This window comes from Suncus etruscus, chromosome 2 (genome assembly GCF_024139225.1).
Source record: "Suncus etruscus isolate mSunEtr1 chromosome 2, mSunEtr1.pri.cur, whole genome shotgun sequence".
Lineage (NCBI taxonomy): Eukaryota > Metazoa > Chordata > Mammalia > Eulipotyphla > Soricidae > Suncus > Suncus etruscus.
In genome coordinates this window covers 13,977,718-13,997,048 of record NC_064849.1, presented here as the reverse complement: position 1 = coordinate 13,997,048, position 19,331 = coordinate 13,977,718, and the positions used below count along the sequence as shown (strand labels likewise).

The 19,331-nt window shown below is 35.5% G+C and overlaps 1 non-coding gene across 1 annotated transcript; it reads right to left on the bottom strand.

The window, feature by feature from the left end:
* Positions 1 to 672: 672 nt before the first annotated feature.
* On the bottom strand, positions 673 to 779 carry LOC126002234 (U6 spliceosomal RNA). Its single transcript, XR_007492995.1, has one exon. It is a non-coding gene; the product is annotated as a U6 spliceosomal RNA (small nuclear RNA).
* Positions 780 to 19,331: the final 18,552 nt, after the last annotated feature.

The following is a 19,331-nucleotide window of genomic DNA, read 5'->3' as shown; positions in this document are numbered from 1 at the left end:
TCGTTTATCTCAGATTTGTTCCTTTTCAAATACAGTATCCTTCTTGATACCCATTTTACAAGTACAGGCCTAATAATAGTGTAACTAATATAAATTCTATTATATAAATTATAAAAGAAAAATAATGAAACTTTTGTAATTCTAGGGACAGATTTGCAAAATGACATGGGGTCTCTTATAGAGGTTGTTCTACAATCATTATCAGAGAAAAATGACAGAACACATGCACCAAGAATCCTCCTTCCAGATAGATATACTTACCTGGCCTAAGTCTAAGCAACATTTCTAGCCACCTGAAGTGACAAAGACTTTCCATTTATATAGAGCTGACCTGAAGATTATCTGTCTTTTCACATAATTTTAATTCTACTTTTCTTCTTCGCTCTTCGCTACTTCTCAGTTATCTTGCTTTTGTGAAAAAATGACCTGATGACAGAAATAAAAAAGAATCTTCCTTCACCTGTGATTACATTTCTCTAATTTTTACTGATTATTATTGAATGTGTTTAAGAAATGTAATGTTCTTATACATTTCATTTGACATTTTAAAATTATTTAATTTTTATTTAACATTTTATACTATTTTGTTCTTAAGGTTCTTTAAGGAAAAATATATAACCAAAGAAATATTTAGAACAATAGTATAGTAAATTATTTTCATCTTTTATTTTTTTGAATATGGAACTCTTCACAAATTTGCATGTCACCCTTGCTCAGGGGCCATGCTAATCTTCTCTGTATCATTCCAATTTTAGTATATGTGCTGCCAACATGAAGGCTTCTAAGTCATAGAGACTAATAATGATATCCAGACAGCTAAGTGGTAGCCAATACCTAACACAAATACTTTTGCTCCCACCCCCAAGACCTTTCTTTTTATCTGAATTTACCTGAAAATGGTATAAGATACTAGTTAGGAGAGTCATTCTAGAGCATTCTAAAATTACAAATTTAAAACTTAGAATAAGCTTATATTTGGAGGTGTATTCAATTTCTCTGCACTTATGCCTCCTACAAATTAAATAAGACACAATAAAAATACCTATGTTACAGGTGTTTTGTTAGCTATTTATATAATAAATACAAAATTGTAAGGATTACGAAGAGCAAGAGCCAGAACAAGTTTACAGTTGATAAGGCATCTGGAGGCCGGAGCAGTAGCACAGTGATAGGGCGTTTGACTTGCATGTGGCTGACCTACGATGGATAGTGGTTTGATCCCCTGGCATCCTATATAGTCCCCCAAGCCAGGAGAGATTTCTGAGTGCATAATCAGGAGTAACCCCTGAGCATCATTGGTATGGCCCGAAAACAAACTAACAAACAAAAAATGATAGTGCATCTGCCTTGCACACAGTAGATCTGCATTCAACCCTTGGCACTCCATATGGTATTTTAAATACCACCAGAGTAATACCTATGTACATAGCCAGAAATAAGCCCTGAGCACCATTGGGAACGTCCCCTAATCCAAAAACAGACAAACAAACCAACAAACAACAAAATTAACAATAGTCATGTCATGTTGTTTTTTATAGTTTCTGTGAATTTTCAGTTCAATTGAACCCTTGTGGCTCAGAGTCTATGTTAGGACTTTTGATGGTTAATAACTAATATTAGCATCATAAAGTAGAAGAAACAGCAAGGAGTAGTTGGACATTTCTCCTCATGCTTCCTATGATTCCGGGCTACTTTGGGTTTCTGTATCATATTAGGGCAACCTTGGATATATATTGCATCAGAAGTCTTCAACATAATGGAAGCTACAGCATCTCCTATAAAACAGTTTTAATGGTTCTCTGGTATCCCTCCATCATACTCTCTTAAGCAGGCAATCATAAAAGTCACCTTTCTTTTGTAGAAATATCACAGCTTCATACTAGAATGGGTGGCAATCTATGGTCAGGTCTGTAACAGGTCTATATCATGGTTTTAATTAATGTAAATTAATTCACACAAGGCACTCAAACTGACAAACCATGATCCTTTTTGTAGTCAATATTTTTTGTTTTTGTTTTGTTTTGTTTTTTATTAATAATTTTTATTTTCACCAAAGTGGATTACAAATCTTTCACAGTAGTATTTTAGGTACATAGTGATATTGAATCAGGGGCATTCCCACCACCAATGTTCTCCTCCCTCCACTTCTGTTCCCACATGCATTCCATATCGCCCCTCCTTTGCCCCCTGGGCTGCTTGTATAAGCGGTCTCTTCTGTGTCTAGCTTGTCATAGATTGGTTATCAATTCTGTTGGTTGGCTTTGGATTTGGTGTTTAAGTCTGATCATTTTTTTATTTCTACTCGGTGTTCATACGACTGTTTGGTCTTGGTGCTCTCTATTATCTTCCCCTCAGTTTGTGAGGTGAACAAGATGGTGCAAGTTAGTTGGTTCTGTTTGAAGGTAAGAAAAAAAAAAGAAAAAAGAGGGAGCAAAAATTCAAACAAGCAAAAAATGAGAGGAGTCCTTCTAGAGACTATAAAAATCAGTTTAAAGAAAAAGGGGAAAAGGAAGGAAAACATAAAAATAATACAAACAAGTCAAACCTCCCCACCAAAAAAAAAAACAAACAAACAAACAATAAACCAAAAACCTGAAAAGCACCACAGCAATAAAGACAACAACCAAACGCTAATCATGGTCCTGAAATAAAGATGAAGGCAAAGAAAAGAACAAGCAAAAAAAAAAAAAAAAAGAAAAGAACAAGCAGATTTTGCCAGCTTTTACAAAAGCAAGATGAAGAGTAAATTTCCCTGTGCCTAGGGAGAAGCTCTCAGGAACAAGCCTGTTCCTTCAACACTAGAGTGAGTTATGCTCACTATGTACCTCCATGATCAGGTATACTGGCCCTGACCCTAAATTTAAAGTAGAAAAGGCATAGGGAATGGATGGAACAATAGAACAGTGGGTAGGGTTTATGCCTTAAAAGTAGCCAACATGGGTTTGATCCCTGGCATCCCTTATCCCATATGGTCCATCAGGAACCAGGCAAGCTAATTCCTGAGTGTAAGGTCAGGAGTAACCCATAAGCATCACTAGATGTAACCTTCAAACAAACAAAAAGGCAGAGGCATCTGCTAAGTGACTCAAAGGTGTTTTCATATTCTACTTGGGTCAACCCATATTGACTGATTATATTTGGACGATTTTAAGTAATCACTTAATTTTATTTAAAAAAATGTCAGAATCAGGGTTTCAGAAGTGACTTTAATCTCATGTGCTCATTAGCATAAGATTGCCAAGTGTTGCCATTTGTAGTCATTGCCTTCATGAATCAGATGAAAAATCAGGCCTAAACACGCTGTGAGCTAATGGCACCTTGTTTTAAGTTCTAGTGAGAAGAACCAAAAGAGAAACAGTCTTAAAAAGTCATAAAGAAAATATTACAGAATATGAACACATAATCACTGATAGTTGCTGAAAATCTCACATTTCAAGCCTTTGCCCTTGAAACTACCACCTGTGGGCCCGGAGAGATAGTACAGTGGCGTTTGCCTTGCAAGCAGCAGATCCAGGACCAAAGGTGGTTGGTTCGAATCCCGTTGTCCCATATGGTCCCCCGTGCCTGCCAGGAGCTATTTCTGAGCAAACAGCCAGGAGTAACCCCTGAGCACCACCGGGTATGGCCCAAAAACCAAAAACCAAAAAAAAAAAAAAAAAAAAGAAGAAAGAAAGAAAGAAAGAAAGAAAGAAAGAAAGAAAGAAAGAAAGAAAGAAAGAAAGAAAGAAAGAAAGAAAGAAAGAAAGAAAGAAAGAAAGAAAGAAAGAAAGAAAGAAAGAAAGAAAGAAAGAGAGAAAGAAAGAGAGAAAGAAAGAGAGAGAGAGAAAAAGAAAGAAAGAAAGAAAGAAAGAAAGAAAGAAAGAAAGAAAGAAAGAAAGAAAGAAAGAAAGAAAGAAAGAAAGAAAGAAAGAAAGAAAGAAAGAAAGAAAGAAAGAAACTACCACCTGTGAACTTACATTTGAATTTTGAACATAGCGCCTTGTTTGACACTTAACTAAATATCTTTTGTAAACCTGTATATCATCTCTGTAGTGTTACTAAGTCCTACTTCAAACATAAAGTCCTCCTCCCAAATGGTTCTATTCTGTCCCCATTATTTTTTTTTGCCTTCTAATTATTATCTGTTCCTTCTTTCTTGCCTCTTTGCCTTCATTCCTAACTGATCTCTTTATCCCATTCTTGGTATTCCCTCTGGCAAAATCATCGCAAGATTTCAAATTCATATTTTATAAATTAATGCACATTACATATACTCTGCCTCCAAATAGTAAGAAAGATGAAAAAATAAAGAGATTATAATAAATTTAACATGACAATTCAGTTCTTTGCTGTACCAATATTCACTGTACCTGTAATGATATGTCATTGGATAGCCTTGGTTCTTAACATAAGCTTCTTTTTAGTTCTTGTTTTTGTATTTTTTTCTTTTGTTATACCAGTGATATTCAGAGATTGCGCTGAATCATTGTGTTCAGGGATCACTTGGGGACCATATGAGTTGCCAGGGATCAAACTCATACAGGTTGTGGGCAGGGTAAGTACCTTACTGTCCCCTTCCCATTCCATATGTACCTTTGGTTGACAGGCTTATTGTGTGCTTCCAACATCTCTACATTTTTAACCTTCCCTGTAGAGTAGGAGGGTCTGATACATTTTCTATGATTTACTACTTATTATGTTTTACATGCCCTAGTCCTAATGCATGGCATTATCATTCATAGTGTGCATTGATTGATATCTCATACTTATTTTTGTTTACTGTAGTGGGTTTTCATATTTATCTTATGGTTCCTTTTCCTCTTCCTAAATTCAAGTAATGATACATATTCTTTTGGACAGTGTTGATGGTTTATGCTCTTTCAGTGCAGTGTCTAAAGCTTGCTTATTTCAATCTTCTGTCTATCATTGGGATAGAGGTACTGGTTACTCTGAATTTTTATGTATTTTTATGTATTAGAACGATTTGTGGGAGGGAGGTCTTGGGAAGAGTTCTTGCATTGGGGATCCTTTTAGAGCTAAGTCCGGTTTCAAGTAACAGTCCACGTTAGGAAGAGTTGGTAAGAAGGGCCATGTAGCATGAGTCAGCAGGGGAGTTGATTGCCTTTCCTTGCCGGGGACGAGGTGTGGGTTGACTAGGTGTCCCTTCGCTTGGGTGCTGGGTACTGGTTAATTGGGGTAGGAGGTCAGTCTTGATGCCTAATGGATTAAGAACTGAGGGTGAAGAGTTTTAATAAAGTGGGAAATCTGAATGGGACTGAGGGGTGAAGGGATAGTCGGATTTCCAGAGGGGGAAAGGGGAAAGTATATAGAAGGGGCAGGAAAGAAGAAAAAGGAAAATACTACTACTACTACTACTACTACTACTACTACTACTACTACTAATAATAATAATAATAATAATAATAATAATAATAATAATAAAGTAGTTAGAAGAGAGGAGAAAAGAGCAAAGGAATGCTAGTTTGCTTGGATGTGTTCGATGAGTAGAGCCTGTAGTATAAGTCTGAAGGTCACAGTTGCTGCTTCGGTGGTCTGGCTGGTCACTTGCTTCAAGTCCTAAAAGAAGGTATAACCTAGAGATAAAGGGTATGTTAAAGAGTTTTATCTGGATATTCTTGTAACGCAAGCTGGGTATGGTATCTTGTGTGACTGAGCCCCGAGATGCCATCTTAGTTTGTCCACACACGTATCCAAGAACGCCTGTGAACAGAAAAGCTGAGAGGTTATTTTAAATATAGTAAGATTAAGGCATTAAAACATATTGTTATGGGATGCTTTCATTGCGGTCAGTAATTTCCCATGGTATTCTTTACCTGTGATCCTGTATAAGATCCCTAAGGATTATTGTGGGCCTTTGTAGTAGAAGGCTTATTACCTCCCTGTTCTCTCTATGCTGTTGTTTCTGCTGTTGCTGGTTTCTTTGTGGTATAATGTGTAGTCAAGAGTTACCACAATTTTTTTATGTGAAATTCTTTTGTTTTGATTTTTTTTTCCTTTGGGGACCACACCTGGTGGTGCTCAGAGTTCCTGACACTATATTCCGAAATCAGTCCTGATGGGCTCAGGGAACCATATACAGTGTCTGGGAATAAATTCAGGTTAAGAGCATACAAGTTAAGTGCCCAACTATGTGTACTTTCAACAGTTTAAATAAAATCCTTAATAAACCAATACTCTTATAGTTTAATTTTAAGCACTACAGTAAATATATCTGAAACTACTTAATGTTCAGAAAAAAAGTAACAAAATGGTTAAAAAAACAAAAGTTTACTAAACCTTCAAACATGACTTTCTAGACTCATTTGGAAATATAATTTTCACAATTTACTTGTTGCTCTAATTTTATTTTTTCTTTTCCTTTTCCCCCCTTTTTCTTCATTTCATAATTTCACTCCCACCTATCTGGAAGCAAATGCCTTATGATCAACTATGTCAACATTGTGATACATGCTATTTAAATAAGGTAAATATTAAAAATATAAAAATATTGAGAACCCAATGAGGAAATCAAAGCAAAACAATTAAATCATTTTAATTTAAGCATTCTCTGCTACTATAAATAAATAATAAAATAATCTTAAGTGGACTCTTCCTCACTTTCATCTCTAGAAACATGTTGATGTAACATTGCCCTCCCATCTAATTTTCAACATATCTCTCACATCTAATTCTCAATATTACACATTCCCAAACTCAGAGCCATCTCAATTGGCACTAACATAACACTGCTTTCATCATCATCTCCTCTTTTCTTCACAATTGTACTTCAGGGAGAGTAAAATAACTACAAAGAAATTCTCTCCTTGGGGAGACAAAATAGAATTCACTCAATCCTGTCTGACAAGGAAGATATCAAAGGCTGTACCTGGTCACACTGATCACCTTTGACCTGTAACATATTCAAGAGGAATGTGATTTATTCACCAAAAGAGTAGATAGATGGAGAACCTCACCTCTAATGTGCCATTGACTTTTTGTCTCTTCACTCTTATCTCTCTAACTTCAAGGCCATTGAGACATATTTTTGAAGAACCTTAGAATTTATCAGAAGCACAAGTAAGAGGATAACTCCTAGGTAATATAGACATAGAAAAGTTTATCAGGGCTGGAGAGATAGCATGGAGGTAAGGCATTTGCCTTTCATGCAGAAGGTCATTGGTTCAAATCCCGGCGTCCCATATGGTCCCCTGAGCCTGCCAGGAGCGATTTCTGAGCACAGAGCCAGGAGTAACCCCTGAGCACTGCCGGGTGTGACCCAAAAACCAAAAAAAAAAAAAAAGAAAGAAAGAAAAAAGAAAAGACATGCCATATTACTCAACTATTCCAAGTCTAAATATCCATCTCAAGGATAGAAAAACAGTGATTAAGAAATATATGCATACTACTATTCATTGTGTTACTTAGTATAATAGCTAAGACATTATTAAATCAGCATAGATGTCTATTGATAGTTGAGTGTATCATATGCATATTCAAAGGTGGGATGTGTATACATATTCAAATACTATGCAGCTTCAAGGACTGTAAGTCATGCTTAGAAATGGAAAAAATCACATCAACTGAAGTTAAGTCAGAAGAAGAAAAAATTCAAGATTATGTCAATTAGCTGTGGTAAATAGAATAAATCGATGAAGAAATGAATTTATTAAAGGGCAGTGCTGCCCTATCCCGGAGTATAGGAACAATGACAGGGAAGGAAAAAAAAATCAAGGTGGAGGGAATAAGAAATGAATGGAAGTAACCATGGGCAGGTATTATGGACCTCAAGTTCATAACCAGTGGTACAGAACGTATTAATATCTATATATCCAAACTAAAAATCCAGCAATAGTAAAAATATGAAATATAAACTACAACAACTGTACTAAAATGAGTCCCTCTCTAAGAGGCACACTGGGGAAAAGGAGGAAGGTGGGGTGAGAGTGAACCTGGGGTCCCTGATGGAGGGACTTTGACACTGGTGTTGAGATTGTTGATGAAACATTGAATGCCTGAAATTCATACATGTATGAATCATTTTGTAATTGAAAATGCCTTAATAAAAATACTGACAAAAGTACAAATGTGTTTAGTTATAATGGTAATTGCTATGTTGACATGAAAAATGTTATGGTCATGATTAAATGTCTGATCTAGATCCCAAAGACAAATCTAGAAAGACTGAACTAAATGAGGGAAGCTTAATACTAAAACAAACAAACAAACAAACAAAAAAGCACTGTCATTCATTATTGTCTTGTTCAACATTGTTCAGGGTGTGGTCTAGAATACTGCATTTATGAAACCCTATTACTAAGAATATTTCAAATATTAGAATTGAACAATTTGTAAATGCCTAGAAAAATAAAAAATGATTTTATGAATTCACCTATATGAAGACAACTGTAAAATCACCAAAATTATGACAATGCTGGGAGATTAGAAAGAGAATCAATGGGAGTTTCATAGGAATATTAAGGGTGTTACAAAAAAAACCGAAAGTATTTTCTAATTTATAAAAGAAAAATTGTGTGCAAAATTATAAATAACAGTTTGCCGTATTTTGATTTTTTAATTTGGATATTTACTACTACTACTACTAATATTTACTATATATAATAATAAATATTATTATACTATATAATAATAATTTACTAATAATAATAAAGAAAAGAAGAGGAAAAGAAGCTTCTCCCATCACCCCTATTCTCCTGTTGCTGTTCTGTCTTTTCTTCTCTGAAAAAACAGAGACAGAAAAACCCCTGTGTTGAGACCTGAATCCTGAATCAAGGAGGGAAGCCATTTTTTAAAAGCCACATGGCAGGGAGAGACATCATTTTGTAAGGACCATATGGTGTAGGCCACGTGCTGGGGCCTCACAAGCCTATTTCCATAGTCCTCGCCCCAATCTATCTGGCCATATGTAGCCTATCAGGGAAGGACAAGGGAGCAGTGGGCAGGTACCCCCTAGAAAAGAACCAATTATTTTAAGGATCATCAGAAAGCTGGAACCTCCCCATATCCTTTCCCTATATATTCTTCCTCATGACTTCATGATACTTTTACTATTGCTGGATTTTCAGTTTGGATATATAGCTATTACCACTGGTAATGTGAGGTCCATAATACCCATGCCCATGGTTACTTCCATTCATTTCTTCCTAAAAGATAGTCCTGGCTGGCCAGGCTGGGGGGGTTTGTTGGCAGACTGATTAAAGTGTTAAATTTCATTCCAATTGTGTGGTCTTGTCATTCTACTCTGGAACCCTACACCCTGAGCATCAATAAGTTGATCCCAAAACAAACAAACAAAACACATTTTATGTTTTTTGGTTTTTGATTTGTTTGTTTTAGGCCCATGTCCAGTAGTGCTCAGGGTTTATTCCTGGCTCTGTGTTCAGAAATTACTCTGGGCAATGCTTGGTGATATTAATGATTGAACCCAGTCAGCCAAGTGCTTTACCTGCTGTGCAATTTTTCCAGCCCAGGATTGATTTTGTTATCTGCTTCAGTTATTGAAAAGCAGTGCACTTCTGAGAGTCTGTTTGAAAGAATCTATAATCACATAAGTTAATCATCAGAACATTCCTCCTTGTCAAATGTATATAATCATTGTCTCCATGTTACAAACAAGTGAACAGGGATTCAGAGAGGCAAAAAATGACCCATAGAAATTTCTGTAGCAAGCAAGAGGGCCAGAAATAGAATCTACTCCCCAATATTCTTGTAATTATGTACCATCCCAATGGCTGCAGTTCCTCATCTTTATTGCTCCTGATTTTGGTGGTCAGTAACTGCCACTGCCAATGTTTAGAATGGAAAAATTAAACCAACAGAGCAGACATGTGGATAGCATAGATGTATCTAAGTCAGCCTGGAGCAAAGACAGTTAATGATGATGGCCTCATTACCCAAGATAATCATTATAATTAACATATTTTCTAATTTCATATCCTTAGTTACACTTTCAAGTAAGTGTGGAGTCACTATTTCTTTATCAACAGAAGACCATTCTGCTAAAAAGAAGTGAAAAGGGCAGTATGAAGTATGCCAGGAAAGATCAAGAGCCACATATATCAGCGGATTGTACCACTTTCCATAAGCTTTTATCAACTACTCTGGCATCTCTGGATACAAAACAATCTATACAGACATGATTATGAGAAAATTTACACAGCTAATAGAGAGCAAATTAGTGATGCGCTATAATATTTCATAAGCCAATACCTGAGATGTACTCATTAACTCTTAGCAATACTCACTGGACAGTATCTCTCTCATGGAATGGTTCATTCAAATGAGTTTTTCTCATTATATCAGGCTTGGAGAAATGAATATCAAACGGCAATCCTAGAAGCCAGAGCAATAGCAAAGCTGGTATAGCATTTGTCTTTGCTTACAGCCAATCTAGGTTTGATTCTCAGCATCTAAATGGTCCTCCATTCTCACCAGGAGTGATTCCTTAGTGCAGAGCCCAATGTAATCCCTCAGCATCTCAGGGGTTGTCCAAAGATAAACAACCCAAAAATTACGATTCTATGCATATATCTACCTTTACTACCTATAGAGATTGGGAATATTTTGAAGGGCATATTAGGACTTAAAGAAAGGAGTGAGGGAAAGAGCTAAAGAGAAAAAGATGTATCAATCACAAGTCAAGGGTTTCAAATAAACAAATTTACACACACACACACACACACACACACACACACACACACACACACACACGTCAGCTCTACTATTATCTCCAACTAGGTTTTAGAGGAAAAGGCAATAAAGGGGAAATAGAAGGTAAACTGTTTGAACTTGTGAGAATAATAATTGAATAATTATTATATATTATTATATATAATTATATAAATAATACCCTGTAACCTCATCAAAAACATACTACATAATACATTCACACATGCACGTTTAAAACTAGCAAGCTGTACAAAATTTGTTTTATAATCTCAAGTCATTAATATGAAACCAACTCAAATTTGGAAAGTCCTTTTGCAAATATTAATGTGGGCCTCAAGGAGGTCTTCTCTTTGTAGATTCAATAAGAGCAAATATAATTGCAATAAATTCAAAAATCTCCATATCCTGTTTTTAAACACTTGTAGTCATCTCTAGTGTCAATCTTAGAAAGGACTCTGAGTTACTGTCATGGTTCTGCTAAATGGACATGTGTTCTGGTGGACCTCATGCCTCTAAATTTATTTCCACATTCTCTCTTTATGAAATATCCCTTTTTTTAGGTAATGGCTGCTACAGATTGTGATTAAAGAATTATTCTCAGGAAGGAAAGGATTATTTCTGCTTTTCAAAAGATCCTGAACCAGTGCTTAGCATATTTGAGTTGTAAGGAAATTAATTAAATTTAATAAGCACTTTGAGAGCTTATTAAAAGCCTAGATTTGTGATCCCATCACTAGATTTCTCAATTAACTATTGGGGGGAGAAAATTAGAAATTTCTTTTGTTATAGACATTAGAGGTGCATGTTTCTTACTGAGGGCCATCATTTGGCTGAACTAAACTATTAGAGCTCCCTATTTCTTTAGAGAACTCTGTATGGTCCCCTGAGCCAACCAGTAGTGATAGCTGAGTGGTCAGAAAAAAGCTCTAAGAGTGACTGGATGTGGCTTAGAAACAAATAATGACATAAAAGATATAAATACAAACACAAATACAAAAAGAAAAGCAAGAGTTAAAATTTGTCTTTTCAAAGCAAATAAGTTACAACTTTTGGCAAAATGTTTCATGCTAACCCATGACTGATCCCTGGGTAATAAGACCCAACAAATTTGAATGTTTATCAAACCTAACACTCTAGGGAAATTAGCATCACAGAATTATTTCACCCATGCCACTAAGTATACACCCACATAGTAAGGGTGAAGCATATGACATCAGTCTTGGACATTGGGTGATGAGTTATAGTCAGAGTTGTTAAATTACTTATTTGTAGTTTTTAACAAAAACTTACAATATGCAAAGAAGCATAAAGAATGTTCTCTTAACAAGTGAAAATGAAAGTAGGGGGAAAGAATGTTTTATTAACAAGTGAAAATGGAAGTTAGGGGTCAGAACCAGAGTATGATACTACAGTGGATAGAATATTTGACTTGGATTTAGCTGATTCAGGTTTGATACTTGAACTCCACTGAGAATTATCCTTGGACACCAAGGATATGCCCCAAGCATTGCAAATTGTGTCCCAATAAACCATTGAGGAAAACTAATTTCAGTGAAGTATAGGAGAACATAAAGCATTCCAGCATGTGTATAATGGAATTCATATTAAAAGATAGAGACAAGGGGCCGGGCGGTGGCGCTAGAGGTAAGGTGCCTGCCTTGCCTGCGCTAGCCTAGGACGGACTGCGGTTCGATCCCCCGGCGTCCCATATGGTCCTCCAAGCCAGGAGCCACTTCTGAGCGCATAGCCAGAAGTAACCCCTGAGCGTCAAATGGGTGTGGCCCAAAAACCAAAAAAAAAAAAAAAAAAAAGATAGAGACAAGGGATAGGCAAAATTATTTAAAGCAATAAGGGTTGACAATTCCTCCAATTTAATAAAAAATTATATATTTATGTAGAATATATTGATTAATTTATTACATGTGTACTATACTGTTAAATTATTATGGTAATTATTGTATTATAGTGTAAATTTTTTATTATAGCATATATAAACTTCATAACATAAATAACTTGTAAAAGGAGATGAATAAAAACAAAACAGTAATGAAATAAGAAAATAAAATCATATGGCAACTTGAGCCCTCGAGAAAAAGAGACTTAGAGATCCTCAGTGAGAAACTTAAAATAGTATCTGGTTACATCATACAAGAAATTATAAAACACTTTCAAATAAATTAAAAAATAAAACACAGCATATCAAAAATTATAAGATGCAAAGAACAAAATGTCAGAATTTTATCGCTTTAAATACATCTTGAAAAAGAATATTTTTAGGTCAGTAGTCTAAAATTTTAGCCCAAAATAGAGAAAAATAATTATCTCTTACTCTACAACCCAAAAGACTTTGGAGTCTGCAGGCTTTCGAGCTTCCTCAACTCTAAGCCTAAATATATCTAGATCCTGAAAAACAATACAGCAATTAAGGCACTTGCCTTCTATTCTCCTGCCCTAGTTTGATCTTCAGTGTGCCTGGTTTCCAACTACTTCCAGAAGTGACTCTGAACAAATAGCCAGGAGTAATCCCAGAAAATCACCAAATCACCAGGTGTGAGCCAACCTTCCGCTAAACAAAATATATGGATGATCTCCAGCTCCTTCATATCCTCAGAAGATTCTATCTAGCATGAAGTTTCCAAAGACTGTTCCAGAGTCTTCTGCCCTGGACAGATTCAAGACTATAATGTTATTTTGTTCTGTTTGTAGAGAAAATGTAGATCTGAGACCTAAGTGCTCAGTATATGTGACTTGTGTTTTACTAAAATTGAAGAACTTGATAAAAATTTGCCAAATTTGAAATTTTTTCCTTCTTTTTTCCTTCCTTCCTTCCTTCCCTTCTTCCTCTTTTCTATTTTCTTTCTCTCCTTACTTCCTTTTCCTTTCTTCCCACCATTTTCCTCTCTTCTTCTTTCTTTCTTCTTTCTTTCTTTCTTTCTTTCTTTCTTTCTTTCTTTCTTTCTTTCTTTCTTTCTTTCTTTCTTTCTTTCTTTCTTTCTTTCTTTCTTTCTTTCTTTCTTTCTTTCTTTCTTTCCTTCCTCTTCCTTTCCTCTTCCTTCCTTCCTTCCTTCCTTCCTTCCTTCCTTCCTTCCTTCCTTCCTTCCTTCCTTCCTTCCTTCCTTCCTTCCTTCCTTCCTTCCTTCCTTTCTTCCTTCCTTCCTTCCTTCCATCATCTCTTGATAACTCTTGGGCAAGGTCCTCAATATTACTATATGTCAACTATCTTTTACTAAAGGGGACACACATGAATTTTCAACTTTGAAAACTTAGTAAGAATCAAATTTGCAAAGTGCAATCTCATTAAATAATTAAATAATGTGCTGTGATCATTTACTGTTTCTATTTTTGCATCTATTTCCCACAATATTGGGTTCTTCTTGCAAACATATGTTGACTATTTTTCCACAGAGGAAAAGGAAAACTCAACAGTTTAAGTTCTAAATGCTTAAATACTGTCTCACTTAACATTATGGGACATCATTTATGGATCTATATAATAGAATGGGGTTAGGTTGAGATGTTTTGAAGCACACACAGTGATATGTGATCCATTTAGTATAAATGGAGAAGGAGGAAATGAAAGTGAGATATTTCCGAACATGTTCACTCCTACCAAAGGGATAAATCACAAAATGATAGCTGTAGACCTTATTACCAGAGCAGTAGATCTTTTCCTGTTTAATTATATTGCAACTGTTATAAATCCAGCCTGAATCCAGTCCAAGTGAGGATGCACTAGAGCTGTTTAAGCATAAAATTCTTCAATTATTCTCCATGACTCATCTTGTATCTGGGTTGGTGAAGAGTATTATTTCACCTGCAAGAGGCCTCATATTAAGCAAGTATAAATCTTCTGTGTTTAAATAAAATACTTGGAGATCAAATAAAGCATGATTTCACTCTGTAATAGTGCAGGTTGACTGTCCTACAGATTAGCTGTTTGAAAAAAAAAAAAGCTCATCATCACTTATTATTAGGGAAATACAAATCCAGACAACAATGAGATATCTTACACCAGTGAGAAAGGCAAATATCAAAAATACTGGTAATAATATTTGTTGATGGGGATGTGATGAGAAAGGAACTCTCATCCACTGTTGGTGGGAATGCTGCCAAGGCAAGCTCTATGGAAAATAGTATGGAGGGTTCTCAATAAACTCAAAATTGAACTTCCATACCACCTAGCAATTCATCTCTTGGGTATCTATCCCTAGGACAAAAAAACATTCACCAAAAGGGATTTATGCACACTACTATTCATTGCAGCACTCAGTACAGTAGCTAAGATTTGGAATCAACCTAGATGTCCAACCACTGATGAGTGGATCTTGAATAGGATAGGATACTCCATAATTTGAAGGAATGATGCCATCATGCAATTTGAAAATACATGGTTGGAATTGAAAGATAATGTTAAATGAAGTTAACTAGAAGGACAAATACAGAATGATAGCAGTTATGTGTGGTATTTAGAATAAATGTATGAAGAAACACAACGGTCTAAATAGGAAATGTCTTGAGCACTCTTGGCCCCATAGAAAGGAGAAGGGAAAATTGACTTGAAGACAAACCCAAATATGTAAGGATGGGGACCAGCAACCAAGCAATTTCAGGTGTATTGATAGTGTTAAAAAGTTGACAGAACTAAATATTGAAGCCAAAGTAAACAACAATGAAATCAAGAGACCCAAACTTTAAAATCCAAACCTAAAACGGGTCTGATATACTGGTAGGCTAGGGGTAGAAGGGTGATATGTGATGCACTTGGGGAACATTGGTGGGGGGGAAGTGGACACCATTGGTGGGATTGGCCCTGATTCATTGTATGTTTGAAATCCAACTATGACAGACTTTGTAAATTACAATGGTTTCAACAAAATGCAAATTAAAAAAAAGATTATGTCTAAGATACCAGAAAGTGTAGGCTTTTCTAATAAGTGGTTTATGACTACAGGGAGACCTAAAATTTTATCTTTTGTTAACAACTATCTTCATTGGGTATTGTTAGCACATCAGATTTGACATTAATTTACTGCCATATGCCAGAAATATACTATTTCCCTACAAGAATATACACCAAAGGAAACTTAACGCTGTGCAACTTATTTAAGAAACATCAGGGGCCTGAGCAGTGGCTCGGAGTGGTAAGGCATCTGCCTTGCCGGCGCTAGCCTAAAACGGACGACGGTTTGATCCCCCAGCGTCCCATATGGTCCCCCAAGGCAGGAGCGATTTCTGAGCACTCTGAGTAACCCCTGAGCGTCACTGAGTGTGGTACAAAAACCAACAACAAAAAACAAAAACATCAGGCGACCTGACCCACAGATTTACTCTGTGTTTCTTTTAGTTAGTCCTAGAGAATCCCATGCTCCCATTTTAATCAGATAGATAAAAGTAACAGTACAAAGTTTCCAATAATTAGGGCCCGGAGAGATAGCACAGCGGCATTTGCCTTGCAAGCAAGCCGATCCAGGACCAAAGGTGATTGGTTCGAGTCCCGGTGTCCCATATGGTCCCCTGCCAGGAGCTATTTCTGAGCAGACAGCCAGGAGTAAACCCTGAGCACCGCGGTTGTGGCCCAAAAACCAAAAACAAAGTTTCCAATACTTAAATTGCTATTGGAATCACATTCCAAAAAAGCATTTTCAAACCTTTCTGTGAAACTAAATAAGTGATCATCTGCTAAAAACATTCTTGAAATAGAGCCCAGTAATCTATACAGTAATAAAACATGTCCAAAATATTCTAAAAAATATTTACCATAGGAAAAAAAATAACAACTTGAATAAGAAAAGGCAAAGGATAGGACGGACCGCGGTTCGATCCCCCGGCGTCCCATATGGTCCCCCAAGCCAGGAGCGACTTCTGAGCACATAGCCAGGAGTAACCCCTGAGCGTCACCGGGTGTGGCCCAAAAACCAAAAAAAAAAAAAAAAAAAAAAAAGAAAAGGCAAAGGATTCCAATACTTAAATGAATCAGATGTCAGAATCATTCCATTAGAGCAACCATACTTAAAAACTTCAAAAGATTAGACTGAAATAAATTAAAATCTTGGAAAAAATAAAAGTTATGAAAAAATTAACAAACGTTAACTAGTCATGTATTTGCCAATTATCACTTAATAAATTTGAGGGTAATAAAATAACAAACAAAATTTGAGCTTAACAATAGAATGAAAATGAGCATGTAACCAATAAGTTGAAGCATCCAATAATAAAATTGACTCAATCTACACAACAGACATTGATTATGGTTCTCTAATTGCTGTAACACTATTTGTTGAAAATGCTATAGTCTGAAATTAAATTGGCTTTGCATTTGTATTAAGAATAAGTTGGATATATTTGTTTGAATATAATTATGAGTTCTGTATGCTGTTCCAATAATCTATTTTTATATCTGCCAATATCATACTTTATTCATGACTGGAGCTACCAACAAATTTCAATAATGACTAGAGAGGTTTTAATCCCTTTTTTAATTTTGTATTCAATATTTTGTATTATGCTAGGTTTTTCACTTTCTATATAGCTATAGTTACTTTCTTGGATTTTAATAGGAAAATATTTTCACCATATACATTAACTTAAGGAAAATGCCCATTTTATTACGTGAGTGTCCCACATGATGAACAGGAAAAATACCTTTATTTAGTTATAACTTAATTTATTCATTGGAATTTTATAATTGCATTGGTATACATTCTTTGCAATATTTGTGCATATGTGATTTAGTTTTTGTGTGATTTTTAAATGGCATTTTGCTATAAATTTTGGTATCTGCATATTTGTTGCCAGCATACAAAAATATGATTAGAACCAATACAGGCCATAGCCTTACACCTAACCACCAGGCTTCATAAGCCCCAAGCAAGTCAGATCAGGATAAACAAAACTTAAATCATGCTAAATAATTAACAAACAGAGTGTTCAAAAAAATCTTTATATAGAAAGAAACCCCACTACATAATACCATTTAACACTTGATGGTAGATTTCTAAGACTGAAACTTGACCTGTGGAATAGAAAAGTAGTTAGGCTAAAATATTAGCATCTCTGTACCAGTAGGGAAGTTGGTGGGTTTTTTTTTTTGGGGGGGGGGGGGAGTAGTTTTTGGTTCTTGTTTTTTATTTTTGCACATGGTAGATTCAGGTTCAATCTCTGACATCTTATATGGTCCCCAACTTGCCAGGAGTAAATTCTGCGTTCAGAGCCTCTGAGAGCTGCAAGGTGTGGCCCCCAAAATTAAAAAAAGGACATCTTTATTCTACAATCATATAATTGGTAACACTAAAATGAGAGGCACAAAACTATACTATGTAAATGAGAGACAATCACAGTGGGCAACATCATGATGATTTCTAGAAAACCTTGTAGGTGGAAGTCATGTTGTAGAGCAATTGTTAAAATATCATCAGCAAGTATCATTGTGGACACTTCGGCCAATCAAACTGAAAATGCCATATTCTCTTCTCAGAGAAATACCATGAGATTGAGTTTCTGAAGTGAACTCAGTTTATCCATACTTAAGAGCTAAGGCTAAAAGACATATGTAGAAGCTTGATACACAAATAGATCAACCTCTCCCAGTCCAATTATGAATGCTGTAAGCAAGAAATATTTTTGCGATCAAAAGTTCCTCAATAGTGGTTGTTCTGCTCATGTTATTAAGTCATCTTGGTTCAAACTTTGGAGGTTCTAGGAATCCAAAAATGTATTCATTTTCTCTTCATTCTTTCCTTTTGTGACATAAAATTCTCAAAATTCTTTCTCATAATCCTCTGAATTTTTATGGTGTCTCTTGTGACATCTCCCTTTCACTCTAATATAGTTTATTAGGATTCTTTCCCTGTTTTGAGTCTCACTAATGGCTTATCGATCTTGTTTATTTCTTTTTAAGGAAACAATTCTAGCTTTCACTGATCTTTTGGATTTTTTTTTGTTTATAGTTCATTAATTTCTGCTCTAAGTATCATTTATTTTCTTTAGTCTACCTGTTTTGAACTCACTTAATGATCATATTGGAATTTCTTAAGCTGTACAGTCAAGTTACTTATGGTGGTCCTTCCTTCCTGGTTAATGCTTGCAAGGCTATAATTTTTCCATTAATATTGCTTTTTCTTTATCCCACAAATTCTGATAATCTATGTCCCATTTTTATTTGTTTCCAGGAATAATTTTATTTTCTCTCTGACTCATGGTTGTTTAGTAGGAAGCTGTTTAATTTCTAGGTGTTAGAGTAATTTCCCCATTTCTGTTGTGATCAACATCTATTTCTAGTGCATCATGGCCTTAACAGATAGTTGATATATTTTCTATCCTCTTGATTTTTATATAGGTATGATTTTTATGGCCCAGCATGTAGTCTATCTTGGAGAAAGACTCATGTGCATTGGAAATGAATGTGTAATTGGCTTTGGAAAAGCTCTATATTTCTATGAACTCTCTCTGCTATTTCTTCCTTCAAGCTAATATATCCTTCTTGAGTTTTAGCCTGGTTTATCTATCTAGAGGTGACAAAGCAGTGTTGAAGTCTTCAAATTCTACTATGTTGCTATTGATGCCTTTTTCCCCCAGTCTATTAGCAATTGTTTTAAGTATTTTGCTGACCCCTCATAAGGACCATATATATTTAGGAATGTGATTTTTTATGTATCCTGATGATACAT